Source organism: Neolamprologus brichardi, chromosome 15 (genome assembly GCF_056152115.1).
Source record: "Neolamprologus brichardi isolate AB-2024 chromosome 15, ASM5615211v1, whole genome shotgun sequence".
Lineage (NCBI taxonomy): Eukaryota > Metazoa > Chordata > Actinopteri > Cichliformes > Cichlidae > Neolamprologus > Neolamprologus brichardi.
In genome coordinates, this window is record NC_142118.1 from 33,724,377 (window position 1) to 33,749,972 (window position 25,596).

Sequence of the window (25,596 nt, forward strand, 5' to 3'; positions counted from 1 at the left end):
TGCTGCAAAACTCAATGCACCAGGGGATTCCCATGATGCATTGAGTTTTTCTTCTTCTGTCACCTTTCTCACTCACTATGTGTTAATAGACCTCTCTGCACTGAATCATACTTGTCATTAATCTCTGTCTCTCTTCCACAGCATGTCTTTTGTCCTGTTTTCTTTCTGACACCTCAACCAGTTGCAGCAGATGGCCGCCCCTCCCTGAGCCTGGTTCTGCCGGAGGTTTCTTCCTGTTAAAAGGGAGTTTTTCCTTCTCACTGTCGCCAAAGTGCTTGCTGATCAGAATCAGAATCAGGATCGTGTTTATTGGCCAAGTATATGTGCAGACACATACAAGGAATTTGGTTCCGGTAGATGGTGGCTCTCAAGCACAGCAATGTAAATCACACACACACACACACACACACCTACACACACTTATATATGTCTATATATACATTACACATGCATACACATACATACACAAAGTTGTGTAAACCAACTATAAATAACTAATCTAATCTTATATACATAAAATACAGAAATGAATGAGGTGGAATGAATACTACAGAATGTACACAAGGGGCAGTTGCAGTCTGGCAGTGGGAGCAGTGTGACAGGTCAACTGTTTAGAGGGGAGATGGTGAGGGGAAAGAAACTGTTCCTATGTCGGGTGGTCCTGGTCTGCAGGCTTCTGTACCGTCTGCCAGAGGGCAGCAGATCAAAAAGTCTGTGTCCAGGGTGTGAGGGTTCTGTGATGATTTTCAAGGCCCGTTTCCTGGTTCTTGAGAGGTACAGATCCTGGATGGAGGGCAGGGTGTCTCATTGGTGTAGAGGGAGAACAGTAGTGGTGAGAGGACACATCCTTGAGGGGCACCAATACTGAGGGACCGAGTTTCAGGGGTGATCTGCCCCAGCCTCACTTGTTGCTTTCTGTCTGTCAGGAAGCTGGTGATCCATTGACAGGTAGCTGGTGACACGCTGAGCTGGGAGAGTTTGGAAGAGAGAATTTCAGGCACGATGGTGTTAAAAGCCGAACTAAAGTCCACAAACAGGACCCTGCCATAAGTTCCCGGGCGGTCAAGGTGTTGCAGGATGTAATGCAGCCCCATGTTCACTACATCATCCACCGACCTGTTTGCCCGGTAGGCAAACTGCAGAGGGTCCAGCTGGTGGTCTGTAATGTCCTTCAGATGGGCTAACACTAGTCGTTCGAAGGATTTCATGACCACAGACGTCAGGGCGACAGGTCTGTAGTCATTCAGTCCTGTGATGGTGGGTTTCTTGGGAACAGGGATGATGGTGGAGCGTTTGAAGCAGGAGGGAACTTCACACAGCTCCAGGGATCTGTTGAAGATGCGAGTAAAGATGGGAACCAGCTGTTCAGCACAGGTTTTGAGGCAGGAGGGTGAGACACCGTCTGGTCCGGGGGCTTTCCTGGGCTTCTGTTTCTGAAATAGTCGGCTCACATCCTCAGTGTGTATTCTGAGTTTCAGGGAGGAGGAAAGGGGGCTGAGAGGTGTGGTGGAGGTCGTTGAGTCTGGATTGGAGAGGGTGGTGGTGGTCGTTGAGTCTGGAATGGGGAGGGTGGTGGTGGTCGTTGAATCTGGATTGGGGTGGTAGGTGGTGGTCGTTGGGTCTGGATTGGGGAGGGTGGGGGTGGTCGTTTAGACTGGTTGGGGAGGGTGAGGGTGAAGGGGGGAGAGGTGGAAGGTGTGTTGGGGTCAATGTCTGAAGCAATGTCTCTGGGGAGGGGAGGGTGAGGCGTGGGAGTCTGTCTGTCTCAAACCTGCAGTAGAATGTGTTTAACTCATTGGCCAGGTCTTTGTTTGCTTCAACAGTGGGTGGGTGGCGTCTGTAGCTGGTGATTTTCTGCAGGCCCCTCCACACAGATGCAGGGTCGTTGGCTGAGAGCCGTTCTTCCAGCTTCTGGGATCACCTTGGTCAGTGTGTTCCTGGCTTGCTTGTACAGGGCCCTGTCACCACTTCTGTAGGCGTCCTCCTTGGCCTTACGAAGATGTTGGAGTTTAGGAGTGAACCATGGTTTATTGTTGTTGTATGTGCAAAAGGTCTTTGTTGGCACACAAACGTCTTCACAAAAACTGATGTATGATGTTACAGTGTCCGTGAGCTCATCCAGATTCTCAGATGCAGCTTCAAAAACAGTCCAATCAGGTTAGTCGAAACAGTCCTGCAGTTCCTGCTTTGCTGCGTTAGTCCACTTCTTCACAGTTTTGACTACAGGCTTGGCACGTTTGAGTTTTTGCCTATAAACTGGAATAAGATGGACCAAGCAGTGATCAGAATGTCCCAAAGCTGCCTGGGGCACAGAGCGATAGGCATCTTTTAGAGTGGTGTAACAGTGATCCAGTATGATGTTGTCCCTGGTGGGGCAGTCTATATGCTGTCTGTATTTAGGGAGTCATATGATTGTTGGGTTTTTCTCTGTATCTATTATTGTATGATCTACTGTACAATATAAAGCACCTTGAGGCAACTGTTATTGTGATTTGGTGCTATATAAATAAAATTGAATTGAATTGAATATGGAAAAAATAGACTCATACAGCAGTGTTAAATATTGTACACACACACTTTTATTACCTATGTGGAACTGCAATGGCAGAAACAAACTTTATCAGTGTTCTATAGTGATATGATATGAAAATAACATACCAATAAAATAACATGATACTGATAAAAGTTATTTTCATTCAGTTCACAAATATTAACTCTGTGTTCCCATTTTTCTAAAGAGAACATTTTGACTCATTCGTTTTTTGTACAGCTTTGAAACAAATTCAATTGGAGTCATTCTGCCAAACTTTGTTGCGCAACTTAATTAGACATCAGAAAAAAAAAAGAAAAAACACTTGTTAGCCTTAAGTTATCTTTGCTTCACCTGTTTTCCTACCACTGCTTGTGGAGGAGCTGACTGAGACCCTCCTGCAGTATATGTCCCAATGGAAAAGAGTACAGTTTGAAGCAGCTCATTTAGAAAAGAAAACAAAATGAGAATCTTTTGAAACAGCCGTCACAGCTCCTCTGCTTGCCGTAAGTTACTTTAGAGCACCTCTGTTTTCTTTTTTTCATCCGCCATCTGTTTTTACAGTTACAGATAGTAACTGTCAAGCAATGGATCCCTCCTAGCTGTTCAGTAGGATTACCCAAATGCCATTATGTGGTGTGATTAAAGAAAATGGTGGCTATTAGTTAGGGATATTTTGTGCTTCATAATTATTGGGTGCCATGATGCTGACCGGAGTAGTTGTGGATTAGTAGATGCAGTCTTATGTGAATATATATCACTCATATGATTAGAACTGTGATTGAAGTGTTGCTCAATTAATTTGGGCTAGGCCTTTTAAAATGTTGTTGTTTGCAATTTGGCCATAGATAAGTTTGGTTTTTGGAGCTAAAATGGATGAAAGGGTGAAGTGCTATGGTAGCAAGTTTCCTTAGTAAGCTGCATTTATAAACTCTTTAGGATCAATGCACAGGCACACGTTTCAGTAATTAAATGCCCAGTAACGGATTAAAAATACTAAAATTTGACTCTCCAAAACCAGGTCTGTACCACACTGGTAATTAAAAATACTCCAACAAGCACCAAAAGTATACCCACAATGAAGATGTCCAGTTTAATAATTACAAATAGTACCAGCACCAGTAGACTATGATCGTCTCCAGAGGTACATCCCTGACTTTAGGTTGGCTGTGGTACCCAAAGGCGGGACTTGGGGGTGAGGGTACTTTATTGCAAAATAAAACAGGAAGTAACAAACACTTTGACCAAGACTAAGATATGTGAACTTGACACAGGGATAGGCGATAAACAAACATGGAGATATGACTGACTGTGGAGACAGAAAGGGATCACAAAAGGTGATAACTAAAGATTATGTAACCTAATGAGGAACACAGATTGGAAACAGAGAGGCTAAGCAGTTCAAGTAAACAATAAGCTAAAATGACTATTTACAGAACATAAACCACATTTTAAAAATCCAAAAGGACAAATACTGAGGTCACAGAAAACTCAAAACATCTGAAAACTAAAAACGATGGGTCAAAGACTGAAGACTAGTCTTATAAAATAAAGTTCTTATGAGGGGGAGAAATATCCAAACCCAATAATGATTTCTGTTTGTAGCCTGCCTCAAGTGGCACCTTGAGGAACTGCAGTTCCATGTTGGCTTCATTTTGCAACTCTGGGGATTGCTCCATTGTAATATTCATATATATGAAAATAGAACCAGTATACCATCCAGCACTACATATATGCAAAGGATTCAGAGCAGATGTTTGATCAACACATTTCCAACATAATCAATGAAACTGGCCACACCAGGGATGAAAGCAGAGTATAAGCGATGCATATGAATTGCTGCTATGATTAGCTCTGCAAATGTAAAAATAGACCTGTGCTTATCTCAACACTGTTTGCTGAAAAACAGCAAATTCAGAAATAATGTGCTTCCATGATGACTCCTCTGAGTATTATCCAGTAATTTTAAGAATGAATGTTGTAGCTCCTCTGCCGTAGCACTCAGATGTGTACATAAACATGGCACACACTTGTCAAAGAACTTAGCAAATAAAGGTCCCTATTCAAGTGCAACAGACAGCCTTGTTTGTCAGTAATGCTGAGTTGTGCTAATCCTACCCTTTTACTTGGTACTTGGCAAATGAATTTGTATTTGTAGTAAATGCAGTACGATGCAATGTACGGACCACATGTAATAAATAACCTTCAGCCTTTCAGTGTCTTACTCTGCCCTTAGGTTGGAAATGCTGGCATCATACTTAAGGGATTTTTACATAATGTATGCTTTTGGTATTGTGTTTTATCTAATATTTACACATTAAGAAATTTATAGGTGATGTATAACAACATAATTTCAGTTGGATGGCTCAAATTCCGAGTTGATTAATAATGAAAGACCTCAGTCCACATGTTTGAATATACCAGGTGATCAAAAAACTTTTCGAGTACTTCTAGACAGTATTTAGTATAAGTTCTCTTCTAAGTTCTCTCAGTAGATGTGCCTTTGCAGCTGGTGTTGGATCTCCTCCAGTGAAAAAGCTGATCTTCTACTTGATTTTCATTTCATTTTTGGGAAGTGGACAAAGTTTCAGGAAGGAAAATCCGTCGAGCAGGATGAGTACTGTTTTACCACAGCCAAAAAAAAAAAGTATTTTCAATGTGCTTTGAGCCTGTGCATCATGGCACTCTGGCAGGCAGCAGACTTCGGCTCATTTGCTCTGAATGTTTTCTCCCCCAATCTCTCGGGACTTTAGAGTAGACATTCTCCCCTTATTCAGACCTACTGTATCCATGTTGCACAACCCATGCTCATATTCACATTCATTTCAAGTCAGTTTGGAACCAAAATTTCCTTCCTGCACAAGTCTGGGGTCCATGAGCTCACAGCACAAGCGATCAGAAAGCATCTTCCAGGGAGTGGTCTGGAAACAGCAGCTGTGCTTCTAGAGAACATGCTCCATACTGGTTTTGATCATACCTCGTATGTTCATGGACAATACACTGGATGGATGCTTCCTTTTTCTTAGCCCTCCTCTCTCTGACATCTTTTCTCCCTAAAAGACTGAAAGACCCACCAAGCAGGGTGAAGAGCTATTATCACCACCCTTTGTTCATCTTAACTACGATGCTTAGGCAAGCATCAACATTAATCAGAGAGAGAAGGAGGGTGGGAGATGACAAAGCAACAAAGAAATCAGACCTGAGAATACACAGAAAAGGCCACCAAGTGGACTACAAATCACCCTCTTATCTCTGAGATGAAAGGCTTGTTTTCCCTCAGCCAGTAAACACAATTATGCATCTGAACATACTCTCAGAAGATCATTCAACAACAAATCTTCACCATCTCTAATTACTGTATGTGCAATATAAGCAGATAAAACCAATGCCCAAGCAGTTTGGTAATCTACTACATTCATAGTAAACACAGACAAAATATGACTCACCTTTTCTAACAAGTGGCAACCAACATGCTAGAATTTGCTGATGCATAGATACAGATGACAGCATACGATCAGTCACGTGGTGGAATGATGTTGTCATCGCAGCTGAATTTAACATGAGTTCGTCACCGCAGCTGAATTTAACATGAGTTCAAAATACAGTTTTCTAAGTACCCAAAAAGGTGATTCTGTTAAGCCTAAACAATATGGAAAAGAAGTAGAAAAAATATGTTTCTTAGGTTTGTTTCTTGGTCTAATGAGGAAATAAGTCTTATAAGATGTGTACTGCACAATACATAAAGCATTTGTCTGCCATTGGCACTCAAACTGTTGGGGTATATGCATTCTCGCTACTACTGTGCTCACAAACTGACACAGTAAAGACATCATTTCTTGGAAAACAACATTTGTAGTTAGTAATTACTTGTTATTTCATTTTGCAACTAAGCCCAGCATTATCAAGTGTGTGATTAAACACTTAAATCCTTCATACAAATCTCTCGTGCTGTCTCACATATTTAAGTAAAAAGCCAGACACTCTGGTTAATAAAGCAGGCAGCCCTCCAATTTCAAGAGATTTACTAAGAGCTGTGTGAGTAACTTTGCACTGCTCCCCAGAAGCCCCAAACTTAGCTGCGCTGTTCAACTGTTCAAAAAAAGTAGGTCACTCCTTAACATACAAATATCCGTGACAACTGTCAGGATATGGCAAGGCATTCTAATATTTATTAGCTGAGTTTCTACTATCTAGAATTAACTTTACAGATACATTATAAATTAAATGTCTCTTGAACTGGAATTATAGAGATTCCACACAAAGCTTTAAACAGCCGTAACTTCAGTTGCCACTTGCCATAATTCAGTAAGAGATACCTGCAATGTGAAGTGTAAACATATGCAGATGAATTGCAGATACCTGCTATGAGAAGCTCCATGCATATAAATAGCAGATGTGACATCATTTGTTGCTCAGTAAATGTTAGTCTTCATATGTAATGGGAGTTGTGGATGAAAAAATTATATTTCCATTGTGGATATGCAAAATATGTTATGTGAGCATTCAAAAGAGGAATCAAATTAAGGACACAGAGGATGCTGCAATTAAAAAAGAAAAAAATATGAATTTAGATGATCACAAGATCAAGTTAAAACAATGGCAGTGTTTTTAGGGGTACTTTTGCAAATTCAACGACTGATGTGTTTTCTTCTAATCTTTCCAAAAGAGCCACTTTGTTCTTCATTTGTAAATTCACTCTGCTGCCTCTCTCAGGCAAATGCAAATGTTTTTGGTTTGGGCCTCGAATTAGCACTAAACACCCGTCCCATCTCAGCTTCTTCAGCTGGGTGACACCCTCCATGACACTCCTATCCAGCATGGACTAAGCTCACCATTTGAGCTTCCATTAACATTGCAGTGTGAAGAAACCGGGGGCCAACTAAAAATCACGGGCATCTAATTCATCCTCTCTACATGTGCCATTGAAAAACCAAGCCTCTGGAGAGAGCAGACGGCTTCTTCTTCACAGTGTAATCTCTCTCATATGCGAGAGCAGGCAAGCTACCCACTTCTCCAACTGCACATCCCCTCGAGTGAACAAACCGAAATTTAGGAGGTGTGCTTGACTCGCAGCGTGCGCTTTAAAGAAAAATGCTTCTTGTTAGTAAAGTGGTCAATGAACTGACAGAGGAAGGGTAGAGGTGAAAAAACTGGCTCTCGTACACTTCTAATATAACGCTCTGGTTCAGTGACAAATGGGCATTAAACAAAGCTCCATAAATTCTTACACAAGGCAAGTGCTACTAAGATCATTCAATCATTCTTAGTCTTGGTCTTGGTCTTTCTTGTGTACTTACTTTTCTTGAGATATTTTTGTAATTAACAAACAGTGACATATCTGTCTTTCTTTGTGCAACAGGCATCTGTGGAGAGCCATGATGATTATTCATAAGGATGTGTATGAGAGTATAGGTGTAGAAGAGTTATGTGAATGTGGGAATGTGAGTCATTCAGTGTAAGTACTGAAAATAATGGCTAAAGGACAGTAGAGTTTAAAATGAGAACAAGTAGAGATACGTCTGGACCTCTAAATGACCTCTAGACAATAATGCGTATATGTACCCCTTGTTCTTTTCAGTTTTCTATTTGATGAAAGGTTTGATCACAGTTAAAGCTTGCTGTGTCTCTTAGGGTTAGCGTCTGGCTGCAATCACCGACTTTCAAGTAGGAATGTTAATGGTTAGCTGTACTTTACATTATTTTTTCTTTGCCTCATTTCATGTAAAGTGATACGGTGCTTCTATACACTTAGCCATTCCTGGTTTTCCTGTTCTGGGTCTCTTGAGATTCAATGAGGTTTGCTGCATGAGGCAGCTTCACTGAGCCTTCAGTTTGGTTAACTTTATCCACTATTCAGTGATATATGGAATAGGTTACTGCTTGAAATCAATGAGTGAGTCTTAGCTAGTGTTCCCTACAGTTATTGATAGTTTCAGAACAGAAGTGGAGATCTCTGCTTCAGTCATCTGTGTCATATATATATATATATATATATACAGGGTGGGGCCCTTTATATGGATACACCGTAATAAAATAGGAATGGTTGGTGATATTAAAGTCCTGTTTGTGGCACATTAGTATATGGGTGGGGTGCCCTCGCCCTCTTGGCCTGGGGCTCGGTCACACTCACAGGCATGTCACTGCAACACGGATGCTCACACATGGCCAACTTCTAAATGGCCATCATGGTCACCACCCATCTTGAGGAGTTTGCCCCCTTACATATACTAATGTGCCACGAACAGGACTTTAATATCTTCAACCATTCCCATTTTATTACGGTGTATCCATATAAATGGCCCACCCTGTGTGTGTATATATATATATATATATATATATATATATATATATATATATATATATATATATATATATATATGGAGGGTTACACCCCAAGTCCAGCACCCTGAGGCTGTACGCTAAGCGGAAGGAAGGGGGCCGGGGACTGGTGAGTGTCAGCACCACAGTCTAGGATGAGACAAGGAACATCCACGAATACATGAATACATCACGAAGATGGCCCCAACTGACCGCGTGCTCAGTGAATACCTCAGGCAGCAGAAACCCAAGAAAGTGAAGGATGGCAAGGAACCATCATGGAAGGACAGGCCCCTGCATGATATGTACCACCGGCAGATAGAGGAGGTGGCTGATATCCAGAATTCCTACCAGTGGCTGGACAAAGCTGGACTGAAAGACAGCACGGAAGCACTAATCATGGCAGCACAGGAACAAGAACTGAGCACAAGATCCATTGAGGCTGGGGTCTATCACACCAGGCAAGACCCCAGGTGCAGGCTGTGTAAAGATGCTCCAGAGACAATCCAGCACATAACGCAGGGTGCAAGATGCTAGCAGGCAAGGCATACATGGAACGCCATAACCAAGTGGCCGGCATAGTGTACAGGAACATCTGTGCCAAGTATAACCTGGAAGTCCCGAGGTCAAAATGGGAGATGCCCCCAAGGGTGATGGAGAATGACCGAGCTAAGATCCTGTGGGACTTCCAGATACAGACGGACAAAAAGGATGGTGACTAACCAACCGGACATAGTGTTGGTAGACAAACAGAAGAAGATGGCAGTAGTGATCGATGTAGCGGTTCCGAATGACAGCAACATCAGGAAGAAGGAACACGAGAAGCTGGAGAAATACCAAGGGCTCAGAGAAGAGCTCGAGAAGATGTGGAGGGTGAAGGTAACGGTGGTCCCAGTGGTAATCGGAGCACTAGGTGCGGTGACTCCCAAACTAGGCGAGTGGCTCCAGCAGATCCCGGGAACAACATCGGAGATCTCTGTCCAGAAGAGCGCAGTCCTAGGAACAGCTAAGATACTGCGCAGGACCCTCAAGCTCCCAGGCCTCTGGTAGAGGACCCGAGCTTGAAGGATTGGCTGCCTGCATATATGTATGTATATATATGTATATATATATATATATATATATACATATATACATATATATATGATAGATAGATAGATAGATAGATAGATCCACCTGATTCTCTAATATTACTCATTATGTTACCTGCTCTCTTATAATTTGGCAATGAGACAAATACATCTTTTTTCTTAAGCAGATGTCTTCAGCTGACTAACGAGCCCTGTGATGTGACACTCTGTATGGGTATTAAAATATTAAAAATAAAATAAATGTGCACTTTAATTTAAAGCGTTGTGCAATGTAATGAGTGAAAACACTTAAATCATTACAGAACCAAACCAATAAAAGTATGAGTATCACACTTTCCCCACTGTGCAGCAGATGTTCAGTGCACAGCAGCACACTTTACAGGGGATAATTGAAGTAGGTAAAGTTTTTATAACAATAATAATGCAGAGAGCTTTCAGCTGATTCAATACATCTGTTGGTAGCTAGATAGACGCTGTAGGTGACAAACAAAGGAGGCCACACATAGTCTTCAATGATCGGAAGTATTTTATGAATATAAACCAAACATTTTACTTATTTAACCTTTATTTAACCAAGGGGTACCCTTAAATTAACATTTCTTTTTCAAGAAAAGAAGGCACAATATAATAAAGTCACATCTTGACAATAAATATCAGATCAAAACTCATAAAACAAAGCAAAACAAGTCATAGTCAACATTATATAAATACAAGGTCTAGCTTATGGATAACAGTTGCACTCTTTACTTACAGAAGTCTCTCAGAGAGCTCTGAACTCTCCAAGGGAGACACAAGCACACAGCTTTAGTCTGCTCTGAAGGTTATTCTATGACCAAGGTGCAAAATAATAAAATTTTATTCTACTGAGTTCAGAAAAATCCTGAGTACTCTACAGAGAGGGCTGCAAAACATAGGTGCTTTTTGAAGGATATAAGAGTTTACACAAATAAAAGGGAGTCTCTCCGGTACGGCTCGGTAACCGCATCCCTTTTTACTCCCTGTGAATTTAGACACCACTTTTTATTTAGTCATTCATTATTATTTATATCTGCATCTCCTCCACAATGTGTGTGGCTTTTTTTTCTGTTTCCCTCACTGTTCTGTTTTCCTCAGAGTCATGGCATCCCCTCCCTGGGCCTTGCTCTGGCAGAGGTTTCTTCCTTTCAAAATGAAGTTTTTCCTTCTCACTCCTGCCAAGTGTAGGGTCTTTACCTGACAATATAAGGTACCTTGAAGTGACTGTTGCTATATAATAAAACTGAACTGAATTACATAAACATATACCAGTGCCATTGTCTCCTTAGGCCTAATAAAGGCCAAGAAACCAGATTATATGCACAGTTATGTGTACTGGACAAACAAAGCTGAATTCATACAATTTCAAAACGAATGAACAAGTGTCTGAGTGAATGCATGAATGTTAAGTGCAAAAAACCCCTAAAACAAAACAAAGTGCACTCTGCCCCCCACTCCCAAAAAACAGTGAAACAAACAAGCAAACAAAACGTCCAGAAACAAGCAGGACTGTCAATCAGCCAGTTGAGGAAAGACCAAGAAATTATTTTGCAGAGGTGTTTCATAGTCTCCAGAGCCAAGCTTGTTCAGGTGTGCTTCATGTCTAACCAGGTCAGTTCCACCCACACATTTCTTGGAAGAAGTGGAAGCACAGTTAATGAGGCAAACAAGAAAACAAGAGCCCAAGTGTCACAACACACATACACACACAGCTACTCTTAGGATTAGACTCTTATGGACAGATGCATTTTTGTGCTGACCTGATTAAGTACCTTAAATATTTTGACTCCTGAGTTAGATAGTTAGTCATTTTAAATTTTCTTTTTGGATTTTTATTACATTTAAGTTAAAGTAACTCCTTATTGCTTCTCCGGCAGATGCAGTCCAGCATTCACGTATCTTAACAGTTTACTGTGTGTAGCTATCTTGAGAGTTTCGCTAAATGTTCTCATGTTTTGTTCTTCTTAAAGGCCTAAGATACTGTCCAAATTCATATTTAGTGTTGAAACTATTAAAGGCGTTTCTAGGCATTTTTTTGATCATATCCGAAATTCACAGATTTTCACAATTCGGGTGCCCTAGGAATTTCAGGGGTTGAGTGTAATATGTCACTAATGAATGCACACATGTGTCTGCTTATGGAGACAGCTTAGCTCCACCCTCTGTTCCAAATATGGAAATTTATGGTTACTAAAAACAATTTATTAAAAAAATATAATTGTAATTATGATAATAACATCTGGGTTATTTTTGTTACTAGCAATTTGGCTGCCCTCCTTGCCAAATTACTAGTAACACTAACATCAACAATAACGATAATAATGACAAAATCTTATGATTATAAGCTGTTGACATATTGACATTGCTCCAGGTATTTGATAGATAGTATTTGACTATGATGAAAGGTAATTTGTGAGCATTATCATTATTATTTATTTATTTATTTTGTGCTGAGAGCTGTCTGGAAGACACAACCTTCAAAAGGTTCTCTCTCACAGCCAGGGGTGTGTGGATTGGTGAGAAAGGGGCGCCTTTGCTGATGCAAGTTGGCGTCAGCGTTTCAGCCCCTTTATTCATGGGAGCTGGAGACAGAGGAGCTCCCTCAACTCCTCTGTTTCCATTAATCGCCCATTCTCCTCAAGGAGTGGAACAGGTGAATATTTCACGCTGACTGCCCAGAGAGAGGGATGAGGCATACGGCTGACGTTGGAGTCCATTTATAATGGATGGATAGAGAGGGCTGAGCTTGTCTCATAGAGGGTAAAGAATGGTCTCAAGGGGGCTCCTCCTCATATGTACATTTGTATGCCACATGTTTGCTTTGACAGGAATTCTGGACACTTATGTGTGTGTGGGGGCATCATACTTGGTCATTTCTTTGGTTCAGGCTGCTCTGCTGGATTTTGCTTGAGTGGAGAATTAACTCTTACCACCGGCTGGTTCTTAGAAGTGCGTCAGTAATTTTCTGTTTATTTATTTCTTCCCTCTTTGGCAGCTAGCCTAGTTAAATTTGAAGGACCTGCTTTGTTTTTAAAATGTAGTTTTAACACTTTCTTACTTGAATTAATCAGCCACCATTTCTGAAATTAAAGTGGCTTTGTTACATAGACAAACTTGATGAGTTTGACAAAATCTCCTTTGTTGCTTTTTTATTACTTAATGTAATTTTTTTGGACTACTGCCACATTTTTGGGACAAACTGGTGTAAACAAGAGTCTATTTTGTCTTACTTTGAATCATTATTTGGTGTCTTTCATAGAGGATAGGTGCCACGATTGTTTTCATGTTACGAATAAGAATTCACCGCTAGAGGATTCCCCTTAGCTATCTTGTCTTTGGGCTCATAAATTATTGAAGTATCACTGAAAAGTGAAGCACTGCAGTTATTGTGGCTTCACACTGAGCCATTTTTTGTGTGTATTTTGTGTATCTGTGTGTTTCGCATCTCAGTATGATGTGTGTCCATGAAAATGTTTGCAAGTGTGTCCTGGCTACACGTGTATGTGCGGGAGCAAGGATAACGGTGGGAGGGGGGTGTCTTTTATTGGTGGAAGTTTAAATATATTCAGGCTGTGGTCTGAGTGCCAACATGCCAGTGTACAATGTCACAAAGGAGTTTTTGATGGAAAGGAAAGGGAGAAGAAAAAGAAACGAGTGGTTTTGGGTCAAAGCATTGGATATCCTTTCAAGCCTGAACACTCCACTGGGTGTTTCAGCAAATGTCAAAGTCACTTCTGGCTGTGGACAGACAGCCTAATGGACCACAGCACATAGGGTGTGGGAGGGCGATAGAGGAGGAGGAGGAGGAAACAGAAACCAAAGACAAACATAAATGAAAAATTGTATATGCAACTTTTTCTTTTTTCTCGCCATGTCCAAGAGACCCTCAGTTTAGAACGACTAAACAAATTCTTGAGCTGGGGCTTGAGCTTGCCAAGACACTTCTCACCACCTTTCACTCTCCGCTTTGGCAGCTCCTGTGGTTTATTTTCCCTTTTTTATGCTCTGCTTTGTTGTTGAGACATGGGAGAAACGACTCATGAATAGGAGTACAGCCTTAGCCATTTCTGACAAACACTGGAGACACTCAGAAATGCACAAAAGCTTGAAGGATGATGGTGATGAGCGGAAAGCTTCCTTTTGGCTCGTATTCCTAACACGTAATGTTTTGACATGACAGAAATTGAAACATTTTAGGATGTAAGCCATGGAGGAAACATTTTTTAAATACTTTTTTTAAAACAAACAACAGACATTTATACTGTTGGAATAAGTTCACAGGCAGTACAATAAGTTCATTCCCTTATTTACTTCCCATACTGCTGCTATATTAGGTGTACTTGTTTAATCCAAATATGTAATCAGCTAATCACATGTAACCAATTCACTGCATTTAGGCATGTAGACATGGTCAAGTTGACTTGCTAGAAGAAAGAGTCAGAAGGGTTGTTGCTGATGATTTTAAAAACGACTGGGACACAACTATCTCTAGAGTTTACAGAGAATGGTTTGAACACTAAAATAAATATCTCGTGAACGATAGATCTCTACCAATAGATAAGAATGACTTGTTGATGGGCTCCACAGTAACCAGACCTCAATCCAACATGTGGTGGAGGCTACACATCTCGTCACAGACTCTTATATGCAGCATCTGCATGATTCTGTGATGTCAGTGTGGAACAAAACATTCTGGAAATGTTTCCAACAGTTTGCTGCTGTGAGAATTATGACAGAAGGCTGGGTCAACCTGGTACTGGTGGCCAGTGAATGCATATGCATTATGTGCACTATGTGCTTTAATCAGCTTGGACTGACTGGAATTCACTGGAATGAGTTATACAAGATACTTGATATCCTTGTTTGTTATAATGAGAGCAATGCTGCCCTCATAAATTTTATTATAAATGCTACACAATGTGATTACACATAAAGCTGCAAATTTAGTGTTTGAGCCTTCACTGTCACATTAATTCAATTGAGACTGCAAGTGTTTTTGCAAATGGTCATAATAATTTTGGTTGTACCGCGGTCTCCAGCCACTATTAGCTTTGGTTTCTTTTCTCTTTTATTTTAACAAGGTGAGGTCAATTGGAAGAACTGAACATAATTTACTGAGACAGAGACATTAATGTATTTGGTGATTAGACTTCGATGACCCCTCTTGGCAGAACGGGATCCCAGCAGTGATGGGATTAGGACACGGCCCCCTGGAGTTTGGACAGTGGTGGTGGTGAGCTCTGGCTGAGGTGTTTAAGGTGGAGATGGGGAGGTGGTGGGTTGCACGAATGAGAGAGAATCTGATAGAATGATGCTGAGCACAGATTTAAACCCTGCAAAGTTGAGGCTGTCTGGCTCAAAAAAATGGGCCAGAAGATGATTGGACCAGAGTAATGATGTCAGTATTGAGATTTACAGCATAAAGCAGTAGACACATAAACAGAAAAGCAGCCAAACACCCAGGAAAGTGGGCAGATGAGTGATTACAGATCTTCCTTAAACTTATGCATAAATTCATTTTATTCTGTCATTTAAGATAACCTGTATCACCCAGTGGTTAAACAATACACACTGGTCGATGGCAGATACATTGTGTCATTGTATCATAATGGGTGATAGCATGTGGTTAAAAGGACTTCCCATATCTGTTTCTGTGGCAACAAAGCTGAATTTATGTGCTAGAGAAGATGCATAGCTGCCTTTCTAGTAAGTGGTGCAGAGGGCACTCAGGATTCTCCGTGATGGAGATGTTTGCTGAGTGACCTCCTCACCACAACAGGATTGGAAGTATCCAGTTTTTAGTCAGTCACAGAGTCGGACTTTCTAATTGGTTTATTCAGTCTGTTGGTGTTGCCAGCTCCGATGATGCTCCTCCAGGAGACATCTATACCAACATATATGTAAGATATAATAAAGCTAAAGTTGAACTGAACAAGACATGTCACAGCTGAAATTATACATCTCTAGCTTCACTGATACAAGTATGCGCTGTGTAAAAGCAAATTTAGGACACCTGGAAAAAGAAACCAAATGCAGATAAATCTTACCTCAAACTATCAACCTAAGAGGCCAACTTTAAAAAAGAAATGGGATAGACTGTTTGCACAACTTCCAATTACCTCAGCCTGTCTAATCTGTAATTATATCTTCACTCAACAAAGAGGTGTAGCAGCCATAAACTGCGCCCATCTGTTTATGAGAAAAGCAGTCGCTTGAAAAGCACTGTTCCACCTGGTCGCTGTTTACAGTGCTGTCAACAATACTCTGCGCACATCGTCTCAATTTACCCTGACGTCACTGCAGTTGCCCTTCACTTCCCCTCAACAGTCACACACACACATACGTACTTGGTTCTCGCTAATTGTGGTGTTCTCTTTGCGCTGTAAGGGACTGTTAGGCATTGTGCTGACTGTGTATATCTGGCCTGGAATATGTTCCTTTTTCTCTGAGCCAGTGGCAAAGAAATGCACCAGGGATCTCTTTTCCCCTTATTTTCCAGAGAGATAATGAAGTCAAGCTTAGTATGCAATGTCTTCACTATTAATGGGAATAATTTAGTATAGTTACAATCTTAAAATGTTATATAACTTACACAGTGATCTTTTACTTTAGAGACATTTTTTTTAAAACCTTACACTTATTTAGCATTATGCATAGACCCACTCAAATGCCAAAAAAAGGAATGGAGACATAAACATTTCCAAGGAGACTAAACATGTTAAAATTAACTCTGAGGAAATATATTAAAAATGATGCAGAGGACATATTGAATATTATCAATTAATGAAAGAAATCTCCAACAAGCAAACAGTACTCAATATAAATGTCCTATAATTTTATGAAAAGGTGTAAAGAGGTCATGTAAAGGAACTTGGTTCAATCTCTCAAACAAACTTAAACTACAGCACAAAAAAAAAAAAGCTCTCCTGGTTGAAGTCATTTAAAGTAGCTGCTTTTTCACTCATTTTCAGTCCAATCCTTGTCCCCGACCATTTCTGGAGTTTTTTTGTTTCTTACGCCACTGAACAATGATCTATGAATCATAAAATGAAACCAGATTTGTCTAAACATAACAGACAGCTTAAAAAAGAAGCTATTTTAAATTGCATCTTTAGGCATTCTGTTAATAGCAGGCTGTCACAAAAACCTATATTGTGCTCCCATTTTTTTATATGAAAAAATGCAAAAACTAACGCAGTCTGACATGTATAAAACTGTATTTTGCAGCAACAAAGTTATTCCCATAGAGCTATAAGCTGCAAATTCTGCATATCTCAGCACAGTGTGCAGTGTGCTCTTAAACATTCTGGACGAATAGAGGACAAAAATGAAGTGTCAATCCCCCCCCCCCCCCCCCCCGCAAAAAAAAAAAAAAAAAAAAATCTACATTGGATCAACAGTGTCTGAAATTCATGTCCTTAAGAAACAGGAAAAAGCAAAGACCTGACACAGGATCTAATAGATGTATCTGGCACTTCAGTTGGTCCATCTAATGTTTGCCTCATCAGAAATTGTCTCTGTGGAAAGGGTGGCTGTCAAGAAGTCATTGTAAAAGAAAGAAAACAGGGAGAAACAGTTAAGAACTGAATTGAAGATCAGTGTGTGGTGGGGTGTGGCTTGTGGCTCAGTTGCAGGGGAGGGGTGGAGCAGTGGGTTCAAGGTGCAGTGTGAAGGGAGGCTGACACACACCTGGGCTCCATCAGCTGATCATGTCTCCTCTGTAAAAGATTTGAGGGACTTGAGGTGGTGTGTTGTGTGTAAGTGGCAGCTGGAAAGCTGCGACAAAAAATTCCAAACGATAAAACCTGCAGCAATGTGCAAGCTGTGTGTGTGGGTCCTCATTCGCGTCACACAGTGGAAACAGGTCTTATGGAGTAATGAATCCAAATTTGAAATTTGAGCATTATTGGGAAAAGTGGGATCATGCTGACGGAGTACAGAACCAAAACATCCAAAGACGAGCTTTGATTGTCCTCTAAGAAGTCCGAAGAACTATTCCTGAAGAAGAAATGACTAGAAAGCTTGCACAGGCTGTGTTGATGAATAAAGATTCATACAAAATATTGACTTCCCAGTTCATTAGAACTGTGCAACTTTTGCAACCTTATATACTGTTATACACTGTTACACCTGTTTTTCATTATCCTAACAAAACCCATTTAAATGAGGGATGGCTCAGGACTTTTGGACAGTATGGTACATAAATGATACATTAGTGTACACAGGAAGGGGATCGATACTGCTCTGATAGAAAAATGAGATTGCACTGGGTCTTTTATACTGGATGTTTGTGGGATTATGTTGTTGGGCCCTTTTTGGAGCATTTTTACTACAATAATCTGATGAGTAGTACAGCCTGCTGTGTGCTTAACTGTACTAACAGCTCTTCCAAGGAGAGTCTGCCTTCCATGCTTTAGAATGCAGCATGTTATCTAGCACTAATTAGTGGGTATCTGTGACTGTGTGATAAATCTGTGGTTGCACATTACTAACCAAACTTGCTAGTGTCAGCTGATCCACTCTCTGATGTAAATATAGTGTAAATATGGTCACTTATAAATAAATAAATACTAACTGAATAAATAAATAAAATTAATAAAAATACAGTTAATACTTCAAAGGGCTTCACAAGCCAGTAGATGATTTCACAGTGGGTGCTCTTTTATGGGCAGTCTCTGATATACATGTAATGGTGTTTTTTTTACTCCCCATCTCACACACACACACACAAAGAGAGAAAGAGAGAGAGCTCTGACCTTGCTGCATTGCCTTATAAAGTCTCAGAAATGTACAATAAGCTTATGGTCAATGATGCAGCGCAGTTCTTAATGACTTAAGGTGTAAACCGTCACACCTTGTTTTAGCTGAACACAGTCAAGCCAGTGTGTAGATAAGGGATCTATCCTTCAGATACACAGTGATGACTTTGTCTGCTTGTCTGATTGTTGTGCAGAGACCCAGGCTTTGATGGCTATGGCTGGGGGGGATAAGAAAAAGGCCAGAGTGATGGAAATCTAGATTCTGTTTTTGCCAACACTCTCTCCGGATATCGATTTTGTCTGGAGACCTTCAAAGAGGAAGCATTTATGTCTGAAGCACGAGACAGTAGAGAGGTGTAGAGAGGATATTGAGACAGCTGGAGTGCAACTAATGCAGATTTGGCTCAGTCAGAGGGCTTGCCATTGGAAGGAATGTGTTGCCAGGTCAGGAATCACTCTTATGGACAAGCAAGGTGATAGACTGATTTATTGATCTGGCACACTGGCACACTTCCACACATAAGCTGGTAGACACACCTGGTTTCACTGAGAAGGTGATATGACTTTGTACTTCTTTTTAAATTTAAAGATGATAGTTATGTAAATTTTAGTTATTGCTTTTTTTTTTTTTTTGCTTAAAAGTGACACTTTATCTGTTTTGTAGCAAATTTGCATTTACTAATCCATGATCTGTCCGTGACCATTTCTCCAAAAGTCATCTGTTCATCTAAAGTTGGAACCACAGTAACAGTGTTTGTATTTATTAGCTCAAGAATGACTGGGGTACAACATACTAAAAATCACATTTAATAGTTTTATTACTGACAATAAAAGCATCATGTTTTTGCTATGAAAGGACTTGTTGCTTTTACTACATGTCATATTGCTAGTGTAAGAAGATTCTCATGACATTAGAATATGTTGTTATTGCCATGCTGCCTAACATGACCTGAATTATTCTTATCACATATAAAACCCTCCCATCTGTTAGTCAAAACTGGTTTAAGAAAAAACAAACAATACACAGCCATTTATAGGGTGTCAATCTCTTTTCAAAATGATACTGGCAGCAGCAACACCTCCACACCAACCAGATCGTGCTTTTAGATTTCATACAGAATCTGTGAGAAAAGATGAAAGTCAGGTTCATTTATCATGTATCTGAGTGGTTCTGTCTTTGCGGGGGACAGGAAATGTGTCCTGTGACATTTGGCCACATCATCTTGAATTATTAGCGCCTTCTGAGAGGACACAGGATTTATCACCACTTCTGTCCCAACACCCTCTGATGCCACACCAAGCAGGACTTGTGAGTCTCCTCCAGGCGAGCTGTGACAGGCAGCCTGTTCAGGGCAAAATAACTAACAATTAAAATTTCACTGCAGATTAGATAAATCTATATTTGACTAGATTTAGCTGATCTATAATCAACAGTAAATCATTTTCAGTCCCGTTACTTTAATCCATCTCAGTATATATGTTCTGATCAAAGTTTCACTTTAGACGTGCTAACTACAACAAAAGTTGTCAGTATGTGATCTTGTCCTGATCACAGTGATCTTCCACTTTTGGGAGTATAAATGCATAGTAAAATAGTAGTTATAATTGTCAAACTTTTGGCTTAAATGCTACTTTTAACTAAATTATGGGGGAAAAAAGACAAAAGTTGCTAAAAGTGAATTTGTCTCAGTCCCTTTCTACAGGACATGTGTGTCCCCATGTTTGAAATAAAAAGGTTAGCATGTAGAGTGAAGATATTTTTATTAACTCCTTTGTCACGTTGGCAAAGAAAGCTTAGATCGGGATGTCAGTTTCTACAATGTCTTGTTTAAAAGAACAAACAAAACAGACGAGTTGAACCGTTCAGATTAGCATCTCTGAGAAATCACTTGGTTGAATGTACAAAGTATAACCAACTGTTCCAAGTAACTAATTCTTTCAATCCCCCTATAGATGCTATACAAACAGTTAAACATGTCACACATTGCTCAAGCTGTTTAATTCAGCTGTGGTTCTATTAACACATCAAACGTACTTTTTAAAAATATAATTTAGGCATCACTCATTAAAACCAGCTCATTAACAGTATTTTCCTCTCAGATATGTGGTTGACACTAAAAACATGTGATTTTAGAGAATATGATGCATTATTAGATATTAACCAGAATATAAAATATTTAGCGTTAAACATTTTCACTAGTAATATGAATCCACATAACACAGATGAGGAACATCTTTTTTGTAGATGAATTACTTTTACCTTTCAGACTTTATTTACAACTTGCCAATAATGTAGTTTTATGTGTAATGAGGTACTTTTAGCATTTTATTGCTCCTTTTGTTAAAGAAATCTAAAAAACACCTTCACCACTCATTATTGTTAGACAATAGCAAATATTTATCAAGACAGAATGTAATAATATTTTACATTTTTTTAATTACAATTTTGAGTGCAGAGAAGGGAAGAGATCCAGGAGCCTGTCAGCATACATGAAATAACAAAAGACAGGCAGCACAAAACAGTATCATGGTCTCTGCTTACCTTTCTGCAAAAGTCACTGCATGGCACTGGTTCTCAGGATGTTAACATTGGTTCTGAATAGGTTACTGCAAAGCTGCAGATCACAAAAAGTTGTCTTGCTTTGGATACTTTAACAGTATAAACGGGCTGTAATTGTACCTTAACTAATAATGTATTTATCTTATCACTTTGTGCTGTCAAAGCTTTTAGTTACCCAACCTTTTATCATTGAAACCTAATTCTTTTGCTGCTTTTGGTTATCAGCAACGCTTTTTTTGTCTTCACTTTTTCTCGGTGCTCTTTATTGATCCAGATGCGTGTCTGTACTTAACCGATCCTTCTTAATATGTCTTTGGTAATCACTCTAGCTAAATCAACTAGGGAATCACAGTGAATCTTTAAAATGAGAACTTCTCTTCGCTGGATGTAATCTGCTCAGATAAACCTGCAGAGGCCATTATACAGTAACAGTCTGAGGATAGATAATCCTGCCTGGTGTCACATCAGAGGATGGGAAGGCTGTCGAGGTTATCTCTGCAATAATGATCGCCCCTGGGACTCCCTACACCTGAGACGCTGCAGCCTGATAGCCTGGTCAACTGTACTCTGTCACTGTGTAGTCAAAAAATAACCTTTGCTATTCCTTTCTCCAATTCCTAGCTACTGTTTCAGTGAATTACACTCTTAATGCTTGTAGCTGCTCATCATGTTTTTAGTAAAGTGTTTTGTGTGTATGTACACTTTTTATGCCCATATCCTTTATGTGCGTACATTATATAATTTACAATTTGTCAAGTTAATTTTATGTACGACAACCTTTATTCTTCACCACAATCTAAACCTTTTTGCTGTTTTTTCTTCTGTTCTTATCAAGGTGATCCCACAGTGCTTCAGTAATGTTGAGGTCTGGGGGGTGGCCAATCCAGTGTTCTGGTATCCTTTAACTGCAGCGGTTATGTGTTTGGGATCATTTTCATGCTGAAATTTTTAACTGTTGCCAATCAGATGCTTTCCAGATGGTATTGCATGGTGGATCTGATGGGACTTTTCTGTGTTTATGACTGTATTGATTTTGACAAGATGCCCTACATCACTGGCTAAAATTCAGCCTCACACTATGACAGAGTCTTCAGCGTGTTTTACAGATGGCTGTAGACCCACACCATTGTACCTCTCTCATAACCTCCTTTGTATATATTGATGATGAGTTGAGCCAAAAGTTCGTCTACATCAACCCATTCGACCCATTTTTGTGTAATCTTGCACATCACAGTCTTCTCTCCCTATTTTCTTTCCATAAGAATGACTGCTTCACAACCAGATTTAATTCCACATCATTTTTGTTAACTGTCTGGTTGAATTTAATTCAATTTGTTATTTATTCTTTACTTTTTCTTTCTGAATGTTCACTACCTTTTAAAATTGGTTAAAAGATTTACTGACTATATTATTATAGATTATAGGCTTTGAATTTTCAGTGTATTATATTAATTGTGACATTCTACTATAACACTATTCTTTTCACAAGTTTAAATAAAATAAAGCACACTGTTGCTACAGTACCTGCTCTGCTCTCCTTGGCTGCCCTTCTCCTTCTTCTGTACTGTTGCATGGTGACAAGTTGGACCAGAGTGCTGGCTGACGCCGAGAGAAGTAATGAAAACAAATGGTTGTCATTACAAGCACTTCACATCATATTGCACACGCTCCATAACAAAGCCAGACAAGGAGTTTTCATCATAGCCAGCATAGTATAGAGGACAGACAATCCATTTCTGCTTTTTTATATTATAAGACTGTGATGTTGTGACTTACAATTTAACTGTTCCCGAAGGAAAAAAAAATGTGTCAGACGTGGTACTATATAGCTGGGTACAGCATCATAGTAGCACTGCCACGTTAGAAAGTTATTTCCCACTGGGCCTACTACTGCTTACAATGAGTGCGGTCACATTACTAATGATTCTTAAATAAAAGTTATGAAGTGTCAGTAGTTCCTTTTATATTGGTGCAACAGTCATGTTCATATAAATAACATAATGACATAAACTTCCTGTGCTGCTATGTACTAGACTAGTAACTACAACATCATTGAGTGTGAAACATTTATTATAAAACTCATCATTGTGTCAAAAAACATCCTCAAAAAACTACTATTTATCTTGTGACTATTTCGCCTTGTTCTTAACATCTGTGAACAATACCTAACAGGACATAAACAACAAATCCATTCACAAAGACTCAAAGTCACTCATCTCGCAGTTGCAGTTCAAGACAGAAATTAAAGTCGACTAAAACAATCCGGAAAACGTTCTGGCAACTTTGGTTTATCATCAATTAAATCTAAAAGTCAATTTCATTCAAAATAATGTCAAGCAAATTAAATATTCATGTGCTGCATTTCTTTGAACTGTTCTTTCTGCAGTGTATAGCATATCTATTATCTTTAATGACTTTAACAAACAAGAATTGAGTGCAAAAAATTGAGTTTATTTTGGATTTTACCAAACCACACACCATGAAAAGTACACATACAGGCTTAAATATATGCAGGAAATTGGTCTCGAGTTTTTAGGAACAAACTAAGAAAGACTTAAGCCTGGAACACCAGGATCACTGTGCACAATGAAGCCAGTTTTACATCATCACAGACTGACACTGTCATGCGCCGCGGCGCGCGTGCACCAAAGGATCCAAACGCAGACTCAAGCTCTAGCAGAAAATGACACTTTATTATAACAACAAAAGGCGACCCGGGAAAACCAAAGGAGCAAAACGAGGAACTAAAAAACCCTGGGAAACAATGACCCAAGGAAGCCGGAATCGGGGCTGTGGGAGGGATTAGAGCGGGACCGTGGGAGCTCGGGAGGGAAGTCCGTGAGAAGGAAATCCGTGGAGGTAGTGGATGGGCCAGATGATGTACCAGGCGATCCAATTGAGCAGGAGGACAGGCAGGTGGCAGACGCTGAACGCCGGATCGAAACCACAGAGAGGTGATTAACGGACTGGCGTGGAGCATCCGTCAGCGCCGGATTAAGTAGCTCTTCAGTTAATCACCCCGATGGAGAGCAGGTGTGCCGGTGATGGCCCAGCCTGGGGGTGTGGCTACCCGCGCATCACACATTCCACACACAGGACCACGGACCATGACAGACAGAGTTTCAACCAAGAAAGAAATAATCACAGGAAAAATCAACCCCTTCAAGTTGCACTGAAATTTCAGCTGCCAACATGGGCTGTGTCCCATTTCAGGGTCTGCACGCTTGAAGTACGCATTTTAAGTGCGGCTACGTCACCGCCACGCGACGGCGGCTGTCCCAATTCGAAGTGTACTTCAAATGCATACTCCAAATGCGTCGTCGATTTCCCCAAATATCAAGCGTGGTCCGGTGCAGCTTCGTAGTCCCATATATCCCACAATTCATAGCGCGGCGGTGGGTGTGGATAATTTTGCCGCAAGAAGGGAGCAGCCGAAGAGTGAACTGTCAAAAGCAAGTACTGAATATGACGTTACTTATTCATGTGCGAATGTTTAATAACGAAGAACATTAAAACATTGCTGTTGGCCTCATGCCGGCAAAGTTATGTAGTGATGTTTGTACTTTCAGCGTTAACTTGGTTTTAAAGCCTCTACTTCTAAATATATATATAGTCGACCTTAATCTTACAGAGAATCTGATGATTTTATGGATAATTAAAGTCAGTCATATATCCACAAACACAACAAGCTGAAAGTCAGTGATATATATATATATATTGTCATAATAATCTGACAATACTATAATATTGGCCATATGATATTTCCATTACCATAGTGAGATGACTTTAGTCTCATGAACAACATTACCTAATTATTATTTACTAGCTAATCTTAAATAACTGTTCAGTACAGAAATGAAGCCCTTGAATCATGTTTTACAGTCCCGTGGTCTCAGCCTCAGATACTCACCTAAGTGATGTCATGACAAAAATGAATGACCAACAAAACATTTTTATCCTTCACTTATGTCACACAAAGCTGTATGAAACGTGTCTCGCGGTTAGTATCATGGTTGCTAGGCAACCTGAACAGCGCGACGAAGCATATACCGTCCCATTTCACAAGCCTCTCATTTCCGTACTTCTCGTACTTATAGTACACACCGTACGTAGTACGCGTAGTGCGCGTACTTCAAGCGTGCAGACCCTGAAATGGGACACAGCTATGGACACTCCAAATGCCTTGTGAAGAAACATTTTATGGTCAGATGAGACAAAGATGAGAGAACACTGTGGTGCATGGTGGTGGTGTCATGCTCTGGCATGGTTTTGCTGCAAGATGAGCCACAAAGGGTCATGTAACATGGACCCCTTATTTTTCAA